This window comes from Sarcophilus harrisii, chromosome 3 (assembly GCF_902635505.1).
Source record: "Sarcophilus harrisii chromosome 3, mSarHar1.11, whole genome shotgun sequence".
NCBI lineage: Eukaryota > Metazoa > Chordata > Mammalia > Dasyuromorphia > Dasyuridae > Sarcophilus > Sarcophilus harrisii.
In genome coordinates, this window is record NC_045428.1 from 121,677,420 (window position 1) to 121,692,695 (window position 15,276).

Here is a 15,276-nt window from a genome sequence, read left to right on the forward strand (position 1 = left end):
TAAGAAAGGTTGGGGAGAAGAGAATGTTGGCCTTTATACTTTCTTGGTTCCCACAAAAAGAGTGGAATTTGGAACTGAGCACATAATGGAATGAGTGCTCCAGGAACTGGGCCAAGGTAAAAATTCCATGGGAGAGGTGGAGTTCTTGCCTTCCAGATAGTTTATCCATAGGAATTACTTACCATTTGTGAAATCATGTGGTTGCTTCTCCTGAGTATCATAGATAATCGCACTTCATTCCGCCTTACTGTTAAAGAATGACAGTCCCTCTTACCAAGAAATAAGATCTGATTTTAATAATGCTTTGCAAACAAAACTCTCAACATCCCAATGCCACATTTTCCCTCCAAAAAAATTATTAAGACTAGAATTCATTCCAAAGCTTATATTGAAAATGAATTCATAAATGAGCAGGACCAGGAGATCATTATATACTTCAACAACAACACTCTATGATGATCAATTCTGATGGACCTGGCCATCTTCAACAATGAGATGAATCAAATCAGTTCCAATAGAGCAGTAATGAACTGAACCAGCTACACCCAGGGAAAGAACTCTGGGAAATGAATATGAACCACAACATAGAATTCCCAATCCCTCTATTTTTGTCTGCCTGCATTTTTTTTTTATTTAATAGCCTTTAATTTACAGGATATATACATGGGTAACTTTACAGCATTAACAATTGCCAAACCTCTTGTTCCAATTTTTCACCTCTTACCCCCCCCACCCCCTCCCCTAAATGGCAGGATGACCAGTAGATGTTAAATATATTAAAATATAACTTAGATACACAATAAATATACATGACCAAACCGTTATTTTGCTGTACAAAAAGAATCAGACTCTGAAATATTGTACAATTAGCTTGTGAAGGAAATCAAAAATGCAGGTGGGCATAAATATAGGGATTGGGAATTCAATGTAATGGTTTTTAGTCATCTCCCAGAGTTCTTTTTCTGGGCATAGCTAGTTCAGTTCATTACTGCTCCATTAGAAATGATTTGGTTGATCTCGTTGCTGAGGATGGCCTGATCCATCAGAACTGGTCATCATCTAGTATTGTTGTTGAAGTATATAATGATCTCCTGGTCCTGCTCATTTCACTTAGCATCAGTTCGTGTAAGTCTCTCCAGGCCTTTCTGAAATCATCCTGTTGGTCATTTCTTACAGAACAGTAATATTCCATAATTTTCATATACCACAATTTTCAGCCATTCTCCAACTGATGGACATCCATTCAGTTTCCAGTTTCTAGCCACTACAAAAAGGGCTGCCACAAACATTCGTGCACATACAGGTCCCTTTCCCTTCTTTATAATCTCTTTGGGATATAATCCCAGTAGTAACACTGCTGGATCTGCCTGCATTTTTTATTTCCTTCACAGGCTAATTGTACACTATTTCAAAGTCCGATTCTTTTTGTACAGCAAAATAACTGTTTGGACATACATACATAAATTGTATTTAACTTATACCTTAATATATTTAACATGTATTGGTCAACCTGCCATCTGGGGGAAGGGTTGGGGGAAAGGAGGGGAAAAGTTGGAACGAAAGGATTTGCAGTTGTCAATGCTGAAAAATTACCCATTGCCTGTATCTTGTAAATAAAAAGCTATAATAAAAAAAATCAAAAAAAAAAAAAAAAGAAAGAAAATGAATTAACATCATTGCTCCTCCTGAGCACAGAGTCCCTGTCACAGAGACCCTGTGTTCCAGATGTGGCATCATTTGGGTAAACAGGATCTTCTGGTAGAACTTTTTAATTAGTCTCACCTCTTTGTTTTTCATTTCTGCTTAAATAGACTGTATAAATGTTTCATTTTTCTTGACTTTGCCCAGGCCAGAAGTGGAATGATTCTTTATTAGCTGCCCAGTCTTCATCTTGATCATCACAGGACATTTTTGACCTGCTCCATATCTAACCTGGACCAGTGTGCCCCTTCTTAAACTATCTAGGTATTCTCCAATCTAGGGGCTCACTGTATGATATCATACTTAGTTCAGACACCCACTTGGCTTAGCCTACTGAAGTTCAAAATTCAGACTTGAGATCTGCCAGCCTCATTCTCTTTCTCATTCAACTTATTAGACCTGGATCTCTTGAATAATTTTTTTTTTTGGAGGAGAAAGGTCCAGACCTGTGATTTTCTTAATGAAAGAAACTCTGAGCATGGAAACTTTCCATTGATACAAGTCAGCAATTTAAATTGTTAAAGGCAATCAATTGAGACATTAAAAAAAAAATTGTGACTTGCCCATGGTCATGCAGAGCAAGAATCTGTCACAAGCAGACTTTCAATTCTGGTCTCCTTTACTCAAAGGCTGACCCTCTATTTAAGCAATTCATTTAGTTTAAATAATTTGCCCACTCCAAAAGATCCAACTGAAAGGTGAAACTATAGGTTCCCATAACAGGAAGATCTTTTACAAGATTTACAAGATAGTTCCAAGCATTCAGTAATAAGGCAAATCTGATCTGTCAGGAGAGCCAATGATTCTGCCTGTCTGAGATTCACCTCTAAGTATCATATGATGATCTTAGCTAACTTTAATCAGGTTTTCTTTTCTTCACTGGATGTGGCTCAAATTTGCTTCTTTGTACATTAACAGCCATTGTGAAAGTAAGAGCAGAAAAGTTCCAGAAAACCTTGGAGCAAAGGGATAGCCAAGCTATATACTGCTAGGATGAATTTAAGGGGGTAAAAATGAGCTGCCAGATACACCCAATGCTACTTTAATTGTCTCCTCCTGAATAATTGTCTGGGAAGAAAGCCACAATATCCTGTATCCACATTCTTTCCTGGAACCTTGTCTTTGTCCCATAATTCTCCCGAACACATTTCTTAGTCAAACATGACTGGGGAAATATTTGCAATGTAGCTAACAATAAGTTCCCTACTCACCTACCCAGTGGGGTGGATTTCACAAATGTTTAAGGATTTCAAATCTTCAATCTTATGAACATCTAATTGTATTGGAAGGATTTTGATTATTGAAATATATTAATTAGATTAGTTCAAAATTACCTTTAACAGTAGAGTTGAAAGGAACAATATAACTGGTAATTGGCCTTGGCCAGAGTAAATAATGCCCTCCTTTTTATTTACATTTGGTTTTCCCATAAACTGCCTACTGGGTTGTATGGAACTAAGAGGCTAGCAAAAAACTGAATCCCCATCCATCAGTATTAATCTCACACTTTACTCTGGCTCCATCCATTTATCTTTCCGACACAAATTAGAAATTCAAGAGTTTTAACAAATGAGCCTGCAAATGTAAACTTATTAGGCCATATATTTTTACTACACACTGTGCAGTGCCCTCCACAAAGCTGTCCCTTCAGAGAGTGTTTTCCTATTTTGTGTTATTGATGGCAGCTAACTAATCACATTTTTAATGTTGTCTTTGGGGAGGGCTGTTTGAGTGAATGTGCAAGCTAAACTACCCAGAATAAATCTACCTTATTAAATGCTTGAAATTATGTGTCTTTTACGATAAAGAAACTCTCGAGCATTGTTACATTTGCTAACCTTCTTTTTGCAGGAATCAAAAGACTGGGATTAATTAAAATAATACATCAAAACCGGGGTGTTGTACAGAATGTGTCTATGTGTGAGGGAAAGGCCAAGAAAAATTGGTTAATTGGTCTCTTCATCCCTATTTACTCCCCTCCATCTAAATAGCTTTTAAGTGTTGCTTTCCAAACTGAAACTGTAATATTACAGGCCAAGGAGGAAGACTTGCTCTGACTGTTTGCTAGACAATGACTATCCCTCTCACCAGGAAATTAGTTCTGATTTTAATAATGCTTTGCAAACAAAGCTCTCAACATTTTTCCCTCCTCTCTTCCCCAAAAAATGATGATTAAGATTAGGCTTTCAAAGTTTATATCGAAATTAAAAATGATAATGTGGTTACACATATGCAAAATAATACATCTATTTAATTGCCTCTGGACAATTAATTTTTCTTAGTATCATCAAAAAAGAAACAATTGATATATGTGGTCTTCCTGACAAGCCTTGGTTTTTCCTTCTAACTGGGGAGAACAACCTCATACTAGCTCAGAGGACAGCCACACATCATTCAGTAGTGGATATAATAATTCCATTATTCTAAATGTTTGGCAAGGTGATTTAATTCCTGGAGGATTTCAAGAGTAGGTCCTGAATATTACTGACCCCAAAAGCTGATCTTGGACGTGGCTGCATATACTCTTTTCTTTATTACTGTTCCATTCCCAAAAGCAAATGCAAGCATGGCTGTAATTTTAGATTGTTCTTTTTTAATTTCAAGAATAATAAATGATGTCTAGGCTTGAATAGTGAGACTAGAGTGCGTTTGGGAACCAGAGCTCTCCAGAGCACAGTATTTGGAGTCCCCATCATTTCAAGATGTCAAAGGTTCAAAGAGAATATGTTCTCTTCCCCCACCCTGAAAAAAAATAATGATTTTAGAAAATGGGACCTAATAGAATATGAAATATATAGTTTGCAAGTTATTTTTGAAGTACTTGGATATTCTAGTCCATTTGGGATGTATGACCTTGAGGAATCTGTCATTTAAATATAATAAACATATGTTTTTCATAAAAATTAAAGTGACAAGTATTGCAGGGCCATATAAGAAATATATTTAGTGTCCCTTGGCAATCAAAGTTATTCACTATTACTTGGTGGCAAAAATCCATGAAATTTGATTAGTGCTTAACTACAATGTAATGGCTGATAAATTGTCTATACATTTCAAAACTAGACAAGTACACCCAGGTGCTACTCCCTGCAATTTATTTCTCCATTTCACATTCTCATTTTTCTCTCTCAGTTTCAGTAATCAACAATTTAACAATTCAGGAGTGAGTTTGCTTATTTATCTTGGATTATTTACTCAAAGAAAAGATTTAGATGGTGTTCTCCAGCAAATGCATCAACCAAAGAGATGTTGGAGCTTCCTGTATTTAAAGAGAGATTCTTTGGCTGAAGTTAAATAGAATGACTATTAGAAGTGAGAAAAATACCTAGTGTATCTAGTGAAGAATCTACCAAGTACTATGCAACATTACTGATGGGATGCTAACTCTATCTTTCAGGAATCCACTTTATACTTATAACAATTCTATGAAAGTAAATTGTACTTAAAACCACAATTGTATCTACACATTCATATACATTTGCTAAATTATGAATTTGTATCTATAACTCATTGGAGACAGAGACAGAGAAAGAGAAGGGGATGGAGAGGTGACACTACCACATTCATTTGGAGTAATTCTCTTACATTTTAAATACGCATCCTATTAACTTCTATATCAATATTGCACTGAAAAGTTGTTGGTAAACTAAAATCAATAAATAATTCTATTCAGCATTTACAAAGTATCTGATATATTCAAGGCAATAGACTAAATGTTGAGGATAGATAAAGAAAAATGAAAGTCCCTTTCCTCCATGCATTAGGGGACCATACAATTTAGGTCACAGATCTCAAGCCAGAATGGATTTTAGAGGTCATCTTATCCAGAGGCTTCAAACTCACCCAAAGCCAGATCAAAACATAATTGAGAAATACTTAACCAAATAAATAAAAATATAATATAGCATAGATTGTTAATATGTGATTTTCTAAATCAATGAACGCTTTGAGGGTTTCTTATTACAGTCTAGTAGCCCCATTTCTATTTGAGTTTGACATTATTGATCTCATCTATCTCCTTCACTTTGTAGGTGGAAAATTTGAGATCTACATAGGTTCAATGACCTGCCCAAGATCACAGAGAAAAGACTTGAATTAAAGATTAAAAAAAAACTTGCAAGGTAAACCATCATCCCTAATTTATCTATTTTTAAATTTTGGATTTTCTTCTATCAGGTTTTCTTAAAATGGATAATACCCAAATGTAAATGACCTCTGAAAATAGTATAACACAAATGAGACAACTACAAGTATCCATGTTGGCCACCCAAGCAAAATGTGTAAAGGTGCTTCCCTCTAGTGTATGGCTCCCAGAAATGTCTTTATCATAACATCACCAATATATCAAATCAGTTTACTAGGTAAGCTCATTCCCTCTTTTCCAGAAGAGTGGGAGAAATGACTAGAACCATAGCATTGGAAAATCCCAAGAAATCATCTATTCTATTCCTATGCTTTTTAGTTAGAGTAATCTAAATGTCTAGCAGAAAAAATTGTTTTCAAAGATATTAATAAGAAAGATTGTAGAACTTCAAATAATCCTTTCCAAAGCTCACCAACCTTTACTTCTGTCCACCCTAAACTGTCAACTTATACCATAAACCCATCTATTGTTTTGTATTTTGTTTGTTTCTGAGCAGAGACGGAAAACATCATTTTTATCATTTTAACTTTCTGAATAACAAACACTTACCAAAAAAACTGAATTCCTCAACCACTTTCTTTTTTAATAGCATTTTATTTTTCCAAATACATGCAAAGATAGTTTTCAACATTCGTCTTTGCAAAATTTTATATTCTAAATTTTTCTCCCTCCCTCCCTTACCTTGTCATTCTCCAAGACAGCAGGTGATCCAATATAGGTTAAACATGTGCAGTTCTTTTAAACACATTTTTATATTCATCATTTATATCATTTATATTCATCATGCATCAATCATAAAAATCAGATTAAAAGGGAAAAAACACAGAAAAGGAAAAAAAACAAGCAAACAACAAAAATAACAATAAAGGTGAAAATACTATACTGTGATTTATATTCAGTCTCCATATTTCCCTTTCTGATACAGATGGCATTTTCCATTCCAAGTCTATTAGAATTGCCTCAAATTACCTTATTGTTGAAAAGAATCAAATCATCACTGTTGATCATCACATAATGTTGTTACTGTGTCCCATATTCTCTTGGTTCTTCTCATTTCACTCAATCATCAGTTCATTTAAGTCTTTCCAGGCTTTTCTGAAATCTGCCTACTTATCATTTTTTATTGAACAAAAATATTCCATTACATTCATATACCATAACTTACTCAGCCATTCCCTAAATGATCAGCATCCACTCAATTTTCAATTCCTTGCTACTACAAAAAGGTTTGCTACAAACATTTTTGCATATGTGGATCCTTTTTCCTCTTTTATGATCTCTCTGGAATACAAACTCAGTAAAGATAATGCTGAATCAAAAAGTATCTACAGTTATATAGCCCTATAAGCATAGTTCCAGACTGCTCCCCAGAATGGTTGGATCATTTCACAACTCCAGCAACAATGCATTAGTGTCTCAGCAGCTATCACTTTTTGAACATCTACTATGGGTTAAAGAGAATAAAAAGATTAAGTTGATGCAGTACCTGACCTCAAGGAGTATTTATGGTGGTATAACAAATAAGATTCATACACACATATGTATATATACATATATATATATATGTTTTATTACCACAAGAAGGATGATTAATAACATTCTATGGGAACATAAAAGAGAGAGAGAGAGAGAGAGAGAGAGAGAGAGAGAGAGCAATTCTAACCCAGAGGAACAGAGAAATCTTCAGAAAGAGGTATCATTTGAGATAGGCTTTGAAAGATGAGCATTCACAGCATCCTCACTTTACAGATTTAGAAACCTGGAGATTTTAAAAGATTGCTCCAAGATAACATATGAATGTTCAGGTTCCTTCCAGCTTTAAATCCTATAATCCATGAATTTATAATCCTGTGGCCTTCTTTCCTGGTTTTTCACTATCCTTCTTCCAACATCTGATCTCTGCCTGTCAAAATCCTGCTCATCTTTCCAAGCTTATTTTCTTGGAATTCCTCTGAAGAAAGAATTAAGTAAGAGCTAGAACAAGAGATTTTTCTTTGTGTTATAGACACCTTTGGCAGTTTGGCAGAATATTTTTAAACACATAAAATATAGAAGATTATGAAGGAAATAATTTGTGTTCAAATATAGTTTTCAAAATATTATAGAATTTTTAAAAATCAGTAAAAGGCAGAACCATGAATTACAGAATCAAACCCAGACCTTGCTTTAAATTATAATTGTGAATTCCACTTATATAGATTTAAACAGTCTTGGACAGAGAAGTTCATAACTTTAAGTTCTTTAAATTATTTTTAATATTTTGATAAAATGCAATTTGACTTACTTTTGTAATCCTGTGTGTTTCACTTCATACATTTAAAATATCATTCTGAATCCATAGACTTCATCAGATTGCCAAAAGAATCCATGACATAAAAAAGGTTGAGAAAGGTCTTAGAAAGAAAAATTTTCTATCAATCTTCAATTCATTCCTCTTTCTAAAGGGTTTCAATCACAAGGTAATACTATAGATCTAGAAGACTGCATAGGTCCCTAAAAGAAATAAGGCTAAAAAGAGGAAAGAATTGTCTTAACTATTTGTGGACTTTGCTATGAATCCTTTATGGTTTATATTTTATGTTGGGTGAAAGAAAGATTGTCCAATATCCAAGCCTGAGTTTTTGAATGAAATGGTTCTCTCTATAAATACTTAAACATGAGCTATATCCTGATATTCCCAGGAAAAACTTCCTAAAGTCACAAGCTAAAAGAATGATTCATAAAAACTAAACCCCACTACAATAACCTAAGTTCAACCATTCAAAAGTCACAGATTTGAGGCATTAGCCTTGTTTTGTATAAGTGGATTTTTTCTGACCATGTAAGTCTATCTCTACTTTCTGTAGAATCAAAAGAAGCACTATCTTGAATTATTATGAACATTTCATGCCATTAAAAAGAAAGCTTATTGATTGTAGGATTTCTTTGAAGTTGTTTTAACTTGATAGAAACCTGACACAAGAAATCTTCCAATGATAATCTTGCTAGATTTTCATTTGAAAAGTAGTTTTTTTGTTTTTTGTTTTTTGTTTTAGCACAGCAGAATTAATTAATACTTTCTAGAGCCCTGTTTTCAGTTTCACTATCAGTTTGCTCTCCACTGATCTGGGTCACAAGTCATGCATACCTTCTCATCTTGAATAATTCTTGCCCATGTCCTCCCCAAAATCCTGCTGACTGCAGAATGCTGACTTAACACGGTAAAGAACTGTGTGTAGTTCCTTTACTATTTCATGATACTAGTGATACTAGTATTCACATTGTTCATTATCCTTCACTTTTATATGCCTGAGACATGCCTGGTCAATCTCCTGGTCATATCTGATCAAATCTCTCTAAGGCTATCTTTTATGGCACTTCATGTATACAAGTAAACTCTACTATAATCTATTTTCAACAGAATCTACTGGGGCAGCTATATGGCTCAGTGGGTAGAGTGTTAGACTTGGATTCAGGAAGAGCTGAGTTCAAATTTTAACCTTGACTCTCATAAGTGGTGTGAATTTAGGCAAATTATTTAATCTCCTAGCCTCTATTTCTTCATCTGTAAAATAAAGATAATAATAGCACCAACCTTACAGAATTATTATGAGATAAAATGTAATAATATATGTAAAGTGATTTATAAACCTTAAAGAATTCTGTAACTGCAACATATTATTGTTATTAGCTGAGTAGCTGCTGAAATTAATAACTTGGACAAGGAAAAAAAGAAAAAACTTACTAAAGTGTTATGAATTCATGTTCTCTTTCAAAAATTTTATGGCAGCTATTTGTCACATATCTAATTAAGCCACTCTTCAATGATTGCCTAAAATCTGATTACCATAACTATCAAAATTGAAGAAAGGGAGGAGGAGAAATTAACATTGATATAAGTGTCTACTTTGTGCCAGGGACTGTGCTTTTTGGTATATTATATTATATTTTATTACATTATTACATTTTATTCTCACAACTCTGAGAGATAAGTGCTATTATTCTCCTCATTTTATAGCTGAGGAAACTGAGGCAAAGAAGGATAATTAGTTACCAAAAGTTAGATTTAGCAACTAATAAGTAAAGTCAAAGTTGAACCCAAGTCTTCCTGATTCTAGGTCTCTATCCATTGAACTATCAACTGCTTGTAACATAAATGGTGCCAAGTGTAGGGCATAAGATCACAGGTGAATACTACAGTGGTATCATAATGTAAGAAACAAGCTAGTGGTAGGTCAACAAAACAGGGTCTTCCCTATTGGAAGCAAATCTTTGTCTCACTTTATAGATTCTGTTTCCTCTGCCTTCATTCAGCATAGGTCTCCATTTTGGGGGGCAAAGATTGTATATGTTAATTTTACCAGTTCCCCCTTGAGCTACCACTTTCATCTCTTTATTTTAATTTCAAATCTTTTTGAAGAAGTGGTTCTATTTCTGCTTCCTCATCAATTTCTCTTTGTTACTTAAATTCCTATAGTTTTCTTTCCAAGCACTTTACAAAAACCACATTTTCAAAGGTTAACAATGACTTCCAAAAATGACTTTCAAAAAACTTCCAAATCCAATGGCCTTTTTTTTTCTTGGTCATAATTAAATTAAATTCAACAAATATTTAATTTAGTCCCTGTTAAGGACAAAGTAATGAAGTATCTCCAAAATAACTTATGTCTCATTGAGATAAATATAGAAATATAGAATGGACATAAGGAACCAAAATTAATATATATATATATATACAATAAATGCAAAGTATGTTCAAAAAATAAAATATACAGAAATAAAGTCATTTCAAGTGGTGGGTGACAATAACAACTGGGGAAGGTCAGTAAGTGGCATCTGAACTGAGACATAGAGAATGTAAGAGACAAATGTAAGGTGTAAACAGAAATGGGGGACATCCTGTATAAAGGCACAAAGAAAGTAGATGGAATCAAGTAGATGGGAACCAGTAAATAAGTACTGAAAAGTATAGAAAGCAGAATAGTATAAAACAAAACTGGAAAGTTAAGAGTCAGTCAAATTATAGAGGACTTAAATTTGAAAACTGAGCAAAGAGAAGATTTTTGAGTACGGGCATGACATGGTCCAGCAAGTGTTTTAGGAATATTGGTTTTAAAACTATATGGATGATTGATTAGAAAGAAGGGATACTTGGAAAAAGAGAAAAAAAATTAGGAGGGTTTCATACAGGTGAGAGGTGATAAAGGGATGATAATCAGAGAATAGATGAGAGAGAATAAGGTATTGCATTCAGAGGTCTGAACTAATGGGTTAGCAATGAGAATGAAAGGAAGGGAATGGATTTGAGAAATATTCTAGATGTAGAATTGATAAGAATCAAAAAGAAAATATAAATGAAGAGAGAAAAGGGAAGTCACAGATGACTTCAAGGTTGAAAACCAAGGTGACTTAGAGGATGTGGTTGGACAAGGAATAGATTTGGGGAAAATATAATGAGCTCCATACTAGCCATCTTGTATATAAGCTGACTGTAGGTCATTTTGATTTTTATATAACTTTGGATTCTATATACTGCCCACTTTCCTGAAACTTTTTTTTTCCTGAGTTTCAATGATGCTACTATAACATCACTATTCTTTGGGATGCTCCCTCAAATCAATATTCCTATGTTTGCAGTTAGTTCTTTAAGGGAATGACTACTCTCAGATTTCAACTGTGTACCCTTCTAAAACAATAGCCTCCTACCAGTGCGCTGCTCCATACACAATTAAATTTTATCAGTCATTTATTAAAATGACATACTAAAAAAAAAAGGTAACAATAAAACATTGCCCTATAAATATGGGGAATTCTCTCCCACAAATTCACACAGTATCCATTGGAAGACTGAGAACAGAGTAAGACAATAGTGATGGAAACACAAAGAAGAGAAATGCAATCACGACTTCTCACTCTTCTGATACTGCTAGAAGTCCTTTAATATCCTTGGAAGTCTCCAAAAAGCCCTGCCTTAAAGACAACATTGTTCAACTGGCTACCAACACCTGCACCTTACAGAACCTAGCAATTCTCATCAGTCTATCGCTCTTCCCTGCTCCTCAGAATCAGTTTCCCTGAAGTGACTGCTTCTTGACATCCTCATCCATCTGAAACGCACTTCTGTTTCATCAATTTTGTCTTGAATTATTTTGAATCCAACCAACTCAAACTGTTGGACTTTGTGTTTTTTTGCTAGGTGATTATCTTTATTGCTAGATGCCATGGCTCACTAGGGAAGGGGAGGGAGGGAGAGGAGAGAGAGAAAATGTTTTAGGTAAATCCTACAAGGAGATGAAGAGCAAAAAGAAATATCATTTACATCAAAATGTTTATGGCAGCATTTTTTGTGATACCAGAGAATTAGCAAATAAGTAGATACCCATCGATTTAGGATGGATAAATAAAACTATAGTATATGCATGCGATTAAATACTACTATACTGTAAGAATAGACAAATACAAAGAATTCAGAGAAATGGAATAACTTATGTGACCTGATGCACACAATAAAATACAAAAAATTAAAAGAGTGACAAATAGTAACAGCAATAATTTAAAAGTACAGAAAAATGATAAAGCAATGCTGTATAATTATGATAATCAAGCCTGTCTCCAGAAAAGAAGAGAGAAAACATACCTCTACCCTTTCATAAATGAAATAGAGGATTATGGATGTAGAATGCTGCATATGTTGTCAAATGTAAAAATGCAGTTTTAGGGGCAGCTAGGTGGTGCAATGGTTAGAGCACCAGCCCTGAAATCAGGAGGACCTGAGTTCAAATCTGATCTCAAATACTTATACTTCCTGGCTGCATGATCCTGGACAAGTCACCCAATTGCCTCAACAACAACAACAACAACAACAACTATATATATATATGTTTTATTTTTTTCTATTTTAATCTTTAGAATTAGGAAGACTTGCAGGGGAAGGAGATGGGGTAGATTCAGAAGTTAGCATGATATAAAAATAAAATGCATCCATAGAAATGAATTTAAGTAAATGAAAGAATTTAAAAGAAAATGTTATTTGGAAAGTTTCAGGATGGGGACACAACTATCCCAAAGTCCCATTATTATGGCCCTAATTTAACAGAAGATAGAAGATATCTTTCTTATCGTCTTTTGCCAAAAACTTTGTCTAGACCTAAAACAATATTTGTGGCTCTTTCTAAGATTCCATGAGCATGGATTCAAACTGCAGAAATGAATCCTAGACCAATCCAAAGCACAGAAATTCTCTAAGCAAGGTATATGCCAAGGTCAAACTAGACCACTTGGGACCACTCAAGCACAAAATGTATTTGTTCAGGAGGGGAAAAGATTCACAAAGACTCATTATCATTCATTTTTTCATTAGTTCATGAATTTTCCCAAGTCTCTACTTCAAAAAAAGAGCTTCTCCCCCTCCTTAAGTACCTAATATATAAAATCATTCACTAGTGATATCTTCTGATATATTATAGCAAATTTTGAATCTTAAACTAAGACAGGGAAATTATTATAATGATTGCTCAAGTCAGATGGGAATAGTCTGGAAAGGCATAATAAAATAGAGTTTAAAAGGAAAGGAATAGCATATAATTCAGCAGAAAGAAAATGAGAAAGAATTAAAAGTATGAACAAATATTTGGAAAAAGCAAAGGGTAAATGTGTATAAGGAATAATGTTACTCATCAGCATGGACTGGGACATGGTGGAAATTGAATGTTGTTATTTGGATATGAAGCAAGAAAGCAATTGATAGCCATAAAGTCCATGATGAGAAAGAATTAGAGACCTCTGAAGAAGTACTATAACAATAATTTAAGTAATTTAAATAATTAATTAAAAAGATGATTTCAATTAGCGGAGTAAAATAGATGGAAAAGATTTGAGGCATGCAAGTCAACAGCTAAGTCCTAAACTGTGGCTATAACTATGTGAAAAGAAAAGAATAAATAGTTTCTTGAAATGTTATCTATGAAAAAAGAAATTTAAATGATGATCTTATTATATATTTTTAAAGAATAATAAGTTGTAAATAATAGATTTGTGGTTTATGCAATCATCTTTTTAAAATTATACTAAGTTATGGAAATGCTTGTTCTATTCCATATATTTGAAATTAAATTTTAGAAAAACAAGAATTCACAGCAAAAAAAAAAGAAGAAAAATGTTATATATGAAACAAGATTTGGTGATAGACTGGAACACAGAGGACAAAAACAAAAAGTACTCCAAGATTATGAACCAAACCTATTAGACTCCTAGGATCTGGAATTAGAATTGGAAAATTGTCCTGCCCAGAAAGCCAGACAAAATGTCACATCCCTTTCAATTTTATGAATTGTTAACATTAAACTATTTATTATTTCCTTCCTTTTACTTTTTGCCTTCATAACGCTGCTCTGTCCCTGAGAGAGTTTTCTCCTACAGTTCTCTTCCTTTCTTTTTGATCTTTCAATCACTCTTCCTCCTTCTACCCTTTAATGATGAGCATCAGCCAAGGCTCCATACTTGATCCACATAACTGCCTAAGAATTTTTCTTAAACACTGGTCTGATCATGTCAGTCTCCTACTCAATAAAATTCAGTGGCTCTGTATTGCTTCTAGGATAAAATAGAAACTTCTCTGTTTAGCATTTAAAGCCTTCATAACCTCATCCCAACCTATATTACCAGACAAATTATTTCCCTTCCCTCAGCCAAATTGTCTTTTTGCTATTATTCACACACAATCCTCTCTTCTCCACATCTGTGTCCTTGAAATGATTATGTCTCATGTTTGGAAAGTGCTTCTTTCTCATCTTGCTTATTTTTATAAATAACACCATCATTTCAGGCACCTAGGGCTCAAAACATTTGAAGCTTTTTTGACTTCCAAAATACATCTTGATATACCTGTCCATTCCCGTTGCTACCGCCCAAATTTTCACCTTCATTACATTTTGCTTGTACTTTTATTTTCTTTATCACTAATCTCCCTCCTTCCAGTCTCTTTCCACCACGGCCAGCATTCCACACTGCTGGCAAAGTAATGTTCTTAACACACATCTGATCATATTAACCACCTTGTTCAGAAATGTTCAGTGGTCACCAAAGTTCTTCCAGATCTCATCCTGTCTTTTCTTATCTCTGTTGTATTTGAACTTTATGCAAGTCTTTGTGCTTGCAACAAATACTGTATCACTGCACTCATCTCATTTCTTTGAAGTCTTTTTCCTTTTAGGTTTAGTGCAAGAGTTACTTCTTCCATGATGTTTTACAAAGTTCTCTCAGCTAGAAAGGATCTTTTCCTCCATTCCTCCATGAACCTCTCAGTTCACTTTGTTCAATCTTTATATATGCACTTAATCATTGATATCATTTCAAAATTTTGTACATGCTTTATACCTTCTCCAATAGATAAAACCTTTTTAAGGGCAGTTTATACAACTATGTTTCTTAGCACCTAGCTTTGTTATTGCAAG